The sequence below is a fragment of the Megalobrama amblycephala genome, linkage group LG15 (assembly GCF_018812025.1).
Source record: "Megalobrama amblycephala isolate DHTTF-2021 linkage group LG15, ASM1881202v1, whole genome shotgun sequence".
Classification (NCBI taxonomy): Eukaryota; Metazoa; Chordata; class Actinopteri; order Cypriniformes; family Xenocyprididae; genus Megalobrama; species Megalobrama amblycephala.
The window spans coordinates 33593428-33601136 of record NC_063058.1 but is presented as its reverse complement, the minus strand read 5'-3'; positions in this window follow the sequence as shown (position 1 = coordinate 33601136).

Genomic DNA, 7709 nt, shown 5'->3' with positions numbered 1-7709 from the left:
TTTTGCATTGCTCTGTAAAACACTGCATTCGCTCGCAAAACTGCATTGCTCTGTAAAACGCTGCATTCACTCGCAAATCTTTTACGTTCTCTGCATTCGCTCACAAAAATTTTATGTTCATTGAGAATGTTTGCATTTGCTGACAAAACTTTGCATTTCTCCCAAGAAACTTTGCATTTGCTGGCAAAATGTTTGCATTCTTCCGAAAAAAGCTTTTTGCTCACAAATCTTTCATGTTACCCCAAAAAAGTTTGCTGACAAAACTTTTGCGTTCCTCGGAAAAATGCTGCATTCACTCGCAAAACTTTCACATCCCTCCGTGAATGAAAATGCATGAAAAAACGTTTGCGTTGCTCGAGAACCATTGCATTTGCTCACAAAACTTTGCGCTCCTGCAAAAAACGCTGCTGCTTTCACTCGCAAAACTTTTACATTTCCCTGACAAACTTTGTGTTTGCTGGCAAAACTTTTGCACGTTCCCCCCAAAAACACTGTGTTCGCTTAAAAAACGTTTGCGTTCCCCCAAGAAACGTTGCATACCTTCGAAAAACGCTTATATTCCATGAAAGCACTGGAATATATTATTTTATGACTTACGTTTTTTAAAAATAAACAATTAAAATTTGAGAGCTACACCAAAAGGCAAGTTTTTGTAACAAACAATTAAATTTTGGTCTCAATGCACCACATTTGAGTCGAACGTCTGCGCAAATTAGATTTGAGATGGTTTGACATCTCAGCACCACTGGTTTTTGTGCGCCTTGTAATTGATAATAACTTCAATAACTTGAATATGCATACACAGCAATGGTCAATTGGGTGTTTTTTTTGTTTTTGATGCTTAACAGCCCTTTCACTGTAATAAATGTTGTTTCACATCACAGGATTGGAACAACATAAGCGTGAGTAAATGATGACTTTTTCATTTCATTTTTCATTTTTGGGTGAATTGTTCCTTTAAGTCCTCTGAGCTTTTTTTTTTTGTTATGATAATCAGCTCTTTGTTTTCCTAATTCAGTCTTTCCTTTGCTTTCTGTTTCTTTCATTAGCTCTCTCGAGTGTCTTTTCAACGGCTCATCACGGAAGCTTGTCTTATCTTATAAAAAGCGAATTAAAACAAAAGATTTCTCGCAAAGGCCTGCTTTAATTACCAGCACTTTGAACCCTGAGCATGTGAAGTGCCGCGTTGTTCTCGTCAGTATAACGCAGCTCAATTGGAGGAGATGTGACCGTTTGCACGCGCAATCACCGGGTTCCTCGAGTTCTCTCGTGCACTTTCATCCGTGCGTGCAATCCGAGCCGATGGCTCTCGGAAAGCGCTAACAAATCTAATGACTAATGATGTGCAGGTGTTTGCCACCGATCCGGCCGCTGTAACCGCGTTTCATTTTGCGCTGCAGCAGTTGGCAAGCGCTTGGGAAAGCTGCTCGTGATTCAGTATGTTTGGTGTGTCGTTTGAATGTAATCTGTCTCTGGGAACGAGGGGCCCTGCGACAATCCGAGAATCTGACACAACACTGCAATATGCACGAACTTCAGGTTACTGAGGATACCGCGCCACCTGCTGGTGGACAATGATATTGTCAGTAATCTCCTCAGTGACGGTTACTGGTGAAAAAACATTTCACCGTTTTTTTTTTTTAGAGGGCGCTTAAAGAGATAGCTCACCCAAAAATGAAAATTATCCCATGATTTACTCACCCTCAAGCTATATAGTGTATGACTTGCGCATTCTGCGTACAATCCTCCGCTGGAAGCTAGTTATTTGAATTTATTAAGTTTTAAATATGGATATTTTTCTTACAAAAAAAAAATGCATAGCTTCACTTAAGAAGTCCTTTATTTACCCCCTGGAGTCGTATGGATTTTTTTTTTTTTTTTTTTTTTTAATGGACGGATGGATGCATTATTTTTTACTTATAATCCTTGGAGGATTAAAGATATTTTAAAATATATCTCTGATTGTGTTCGTCTGAAAGAAGATAGTCATATAGGCCTATACCTAGGATGGCTTGAGAGTAAATGATGGGATAAGTTTCATTTTTGGTTTAACAGTGTGAAAAATGTATTACATATATTTTGTTGTTATGAAACGTTAGATATTTTTTATATTATAAGCTAGATATTGGTGCTTTTGTGTAAAACCTTTGATGTTCATGATCAATGATCATTATTTTTAATGGTTTTTAAAAGTCATTGTTTAGTATTCATCATAAATGTCTGGAAAGGTCATAGAAATGTCTTGCAAATTCATCAAAAAGCAAGCCCTGAATGTTATTTACTTAATATGATACTGCTTTAAATCATTGTGTTTGGTAATTTGGGCATTTTTCAGCATGCACATTGGTTTGTTTAATATCAAAGTGAAGTAACAACATGACATTTACTGTAATATTGACTGCACATGCTGTGCCCTCTACTGGTTACCTCAGAAACTACACAATTACCATAGTACAGACCATGCTACTATCATTCTATGATTTATATCAATGCACCACATCTGCATATAATTGGTATTGCAACTATTTGTTTTGTAAGAGAGGATAGGTTAGTTAAGTAAATTTAATTCTTGATATGGGAACACTTAACAAGTATAAAATGTTATACCAAACTGAGGTATGAAACTATAAGCAATTCTTCTGGTTTTCTAAAGTTTTTCTGCAAGAATTGATTTTTATTATCATGCTAGCTGCTTTTCTTGTTTATAATTTCTCCAAAATATTTAATTTCTTGTGGACCTTGTGTGACATTCTGAGATGATCCAGCTGTTTCCAAGTGCTGCCATGTTTCTCATTGGAATTTTGGTAGGATATTAGCTGTGTTTGGGATCTAATATACTGAAAATGAACAGCCTAGGAGCAATGCTCTGCAATTAAGTGCACAAAAAAAAAAATTGAAAAGCAACAAATACCTTTTCAGTGGAAAATTCCCAGCGGCAGTTGTCCACAATCTGATGCGCAGCAGCGACATCAACTGGCAGCGTTGAGTACTGCATCATTCCAGTGTGAAGCGTGCAGTGAAGCAGCATTCCAGCTCCACACTGATGCATCTTTGTTTTGGGATGCAAACAATCTTGCTTTCCCACATTAAGTTCGGGAATATTCTGTGTTTTACAACATAATATTTCTGAGAAGAAGTAATTAGCTGTAGTTGTGGTCTCTAAAACTACTATTAACTAGGTTGATGTTGAATTATATTTTCCTAGCATTGCTCCACTTAATAGTCTTGAACGTAACATTTCTCTGTGATTTGGCCCTGGAGATGTGTCTGTAATTGCATGGTTTCCAGGCCTAATTATGCTAAACGCAACTGAAGTTTATTGTCTTTTGCATCGAGGGAGAACTGCACAACTCCAATATTAACCGAACTGTCCTCATTTCTTCCTGTCCGACAATTTATAGCATGATTCGATCGAGTTCCCGTAAGTACAACTGATGAGTTTTAGTTTGGTTGACGGGAAAGCACTCGACGGTCAGGCCGCTGTGGGCCTCATCTGGTCAACAGAAACTTTCTGCCGTCTTCAGCCACGTCCCATTGACAGAGTTTGACCAAAAGCAAATAAATTCAGCGAAAATGAGCGAGAACATTCGAGCAGAACAAAAAATATGCAGTCCATTCTCATTCAAGTCTGTTAACAAAATTATAAAGTTGTATTTGAATGCAAGTTAAATTTTCTGTACCACTTAGCTAAAATAAAATGGCAAGAACAAGCCTAAACCTGCATTTGTTTTTTATTATAACCATTTTAAAGGGATAGTTCACCCAAAAATGAAAATTATCCCGATTTACTCACCCTAAAACCATCCTAGATGTACGTATATGACTATCTACTTTCAGACAAACAGAGTTATATTAAAAAATATATGTAATATATGTAATATATGTAAAAAATATTTGTAAGAACAATATGGATATTTACTACGACTTTATTCAGCATTGTATTCTCTTCCGGAATCCTTTCCATTGAGTTGATTCCACTGAATTAATTCCATTGAGTTGATTCCACTGAATTAATTCCATTGAGTTGATTCCACTGAATTGATTCCATTGAGTTGATTCCACTGAATTGATTCCACTGAATTGATTCCATTGAGTTGATTCCACTGAATTGATTCCATTGAGTTGATTCCACTGAATTGATTCCATTGAATTGATTCCATTGAGTTGATTCCATTGAATTGATTCCATTGAGTTGTTTCCATTGAATCCTTTCATCTGTCGGCGTTGGTAATGCACTTTTTCGTTGTTTTTGGCGATTAGGACATCCGCGACATGCACACTTACGCACCATTTTAAAAAATATAGCAATACCAAAATACAAACAATGTAGAATGGCTTGAATACAGCGTGCGTCTCCCTCAGACCGTAAACGAAGCTCGGGCGCACCAGATAACACGTCAGCAGCGTCACTGCAGAGTCGTGAACCACACTCCGGAGCAGAAGGGGGCGGTAATGCACCAATAAGCTGGATGCCAACCGCCGTAAAACAGGAAAGAAGAAAAAGAAGAAGCGGAGTTGTGAACGCGGATTGACAACAGACCCGGAAGAGAATACAATGCTGAATAAAGTCGTAGTTTTTGTTATTTTTGGACCAAAATGTATTTTTGATGCTTCAAAATCTTCTAACTAACCCACTGATGTCACATGGACTACTTTGATGATGTTTTTATTACCTTTCTGGACATGGACAGTATACCGTACATACATTTTCAATGGAGGGACAGAAAGCTCTCGGACTAAATCTAAAATATCTTAAACTGTGTTCTGAAGATGAACGGAGGTCTTACGGCATGCAACGTCAACTGGCGGCCCGCGGGCCAAATCCGGCCCGCCAGAGATTTCCATCCGGCCCCCAGAATAATACTGAATTCAGGAATAGCCTTGTAAGAGGAAAAAAGTTTAGGGCTGGTCCGAATACCATTTTTTGAGCTTCGAAGCTTCGGTAGTAATGAACATCGACTCTTCGGAGAGAGGGGCTGAACATATTTTTCTCTCTAATAAAGGCAGGAATCTGTGTCTGTATGTTCGTTTGCATTTTTATTATTTCGAGAACCGTTCATCCAATCGACTTCACAAGGCAGTGCAGTGTCGCATTTGGTGCAATATAGATGGACACGCGAGACGCGACACATTCAGAATTAATAAACTTTTAGTAAACTACAGTCAGAACAGCGCGAGCGGGAAGCGGCGCACCTCACGCGGGCAGGGCTTATGCTCCGAGAACGGACACTGCACTAGTGATATAAAACGCACACACACAGGTCTGTTAAATTAAGCAATACTTTTAAGGTAGTCTAATATTTTTCTGACTAACAAATTGGCACAGTAAGGGTAGATTTAAATAAAGAAAAACGAAATTTAAATAAAGAAAAAACGAAATTTAAATAAAGAAAAAACGAAATTTATATAAACAAAAACGAAATTTAAATAAAGAAAAAACGAAATTTAAATAAAGAAAAATGAAATTTAAATAAAGAAAAACGAAATTAAGTTAAATTAAAAACGAGATTAATTTAGATTGATAATAACGGGTAAAAATGCTAATACATTTTGTTTCTATTATTGTATTTTCCACAGTGTCAAAGCAACAAAACACAAGCTCAGACATGCACTTCGGTCCATACAAACTCCGCTGTTCTGAACACTCCCGTTGCTGGAACACGCGTCGGTTCTATTTCTAGCATGCACGCGTTTTCCGCGTGGCTCGAGCGCGCCTGAGACGCGTGTCTCAGTGTGCAAACTCCAACCTGTTAAATATGGGAGCCGAAATAAAAACGGACACGCCACGCAGCTGAGACGCTCACGCAGCCAGTGTGTCGCCGGCCTTATTCAAGGGGGAATGAGAATCGTTTCGCGGGGGATCCCAGGTGTGCAAAAAATAAAAATAAAAAAATATTCGAATGTCAAATTTTCAAATCGAATACCAACCCACCGAACGAATATTTGAATATTCGGGTCCGTTCCATATTTGTTTATTTTTAAATCTAACGAAAAAAAAAAACCCTTCTGAAAAGTAGTTTGTGCCGTAGCCTGCCTTCAGTCAAGAATGACGATAAACGCGTTCTCTCATTGAACATCTTTTATTGTTTCACGTGCTCATTTTTTCACAAATGTCAAAATTTTCCTTGCCTGGGATTTTCGCACAATTGCGTGACAGTGATGGACAGCTTGACAGCCTCACAAATATGAAGCCTAAAATATCGCTATCGCCCCCTGGTGGCTTGCTGCAGTACAGGTAATATGTAAAAAATAAAATAAATTTGGAATTAGAATTAGTATATCAAATAATAACATATTAGGATACAATTCGAATTTTATTTTATATTACGAGTATCTGGCCCTTACAGTGTCTGCAGAGAAAAATTCTGGCCCTTGGACAAATATAGTTGATGACCCCTGTCTTACGGGTTTAATGACATAATTTTTGACAAAATTGCCTAAATTATTACATTATTTGCTAACTGCATTCTCTAAATTGTAATGTTGACATGCATTCTCTGTAAAGCTGCTTTGAAATGATATGTATCTTGAAAAGCGCTATACAAATAAATGTGAATTTAATTGAATAATTTTCATTTTTGGGTGAACTAACCCTTTAAGAAGATCTAAGTGTACTCAACTGTGCTATTTTGAGACACCATGAAATATGAACTACAATGTGCTTTTAATATAGCCTACTATCTCTGTATTTAAAAAATGTATTTAAATACCACTTATAGTACATTTGAACCCATAGTGTACTACAAGTGGTATCTAAATACATTTTTTAAATACAGAGATAGTATATTAAAAGCACGTTTTAATTCCTATTTCATGCTGTCTCAAAATAGCACAGTTGAGTACACTTAGATGTTCTTAAGATGATCTTAAGTTGTACTAAAGAAGAATTTTTAGTATATTAAGTGCAAAATTAGTGCACGAAAATAGAGCACTTTAAATGCATTATAGAAATGATCAATAAACAAATGATCACCTTCCAAGTGCTTCCGCCAAAATCACATTCAAAAAGCTTACGCTGTATGTCGTACGCCTTCCCTATTCTACTTACGGAAAAAACTGAACTGGTGCTGCGTTCATTCTGTAAGTAGAATAGGGAAGGTGTAGGACATACAGCGTAAGCTTTTTGAATGTGATTTTGGCGGAAGCACTTGGAAGGTGATCATTTGTTTACATAAAGCATATACATATATATATTTTTTAGAAAATGACAGGTGGTTTCTCTAGATAAGACTCTTATTCCTCATCTGGTATCGTTTAAAGCTCTTTGAAGCTGCACTGAAACTATAATTTTGACCTTCAACCCGTTGAACCCCAGTGAAGTCCACTATAAGGAGAATAATCCTGGAATGTTTTCATCAAAAACCTTCATTTCTTTTCAACTGAAGAAAGAAAGACATGAACATCTTGGATGACATGGGGGTGAGTAAATTATCAGGAAAAATGTATTCGAACTAATCCTTTAAGGTCCTGTAGGTTGTGAGGTGGAGCCGCCGTGGATCAAACTTGTTGATCCAGCACATCCCACTGATGCTAAATTATATTGGGGAATTTGGAGGCCAGGGCAACACCTTGAACTCCTCAACTTCCTCAAACCATTCCTGAACAATATGTGGCAGGGTGCATTGAAAGAGCCACCAGAGAACACCATTGTCATGAAGGTGTGGACCTGGTCTGCAACAATGTTTAGGTAGGAGGCACGTGTCAAATTT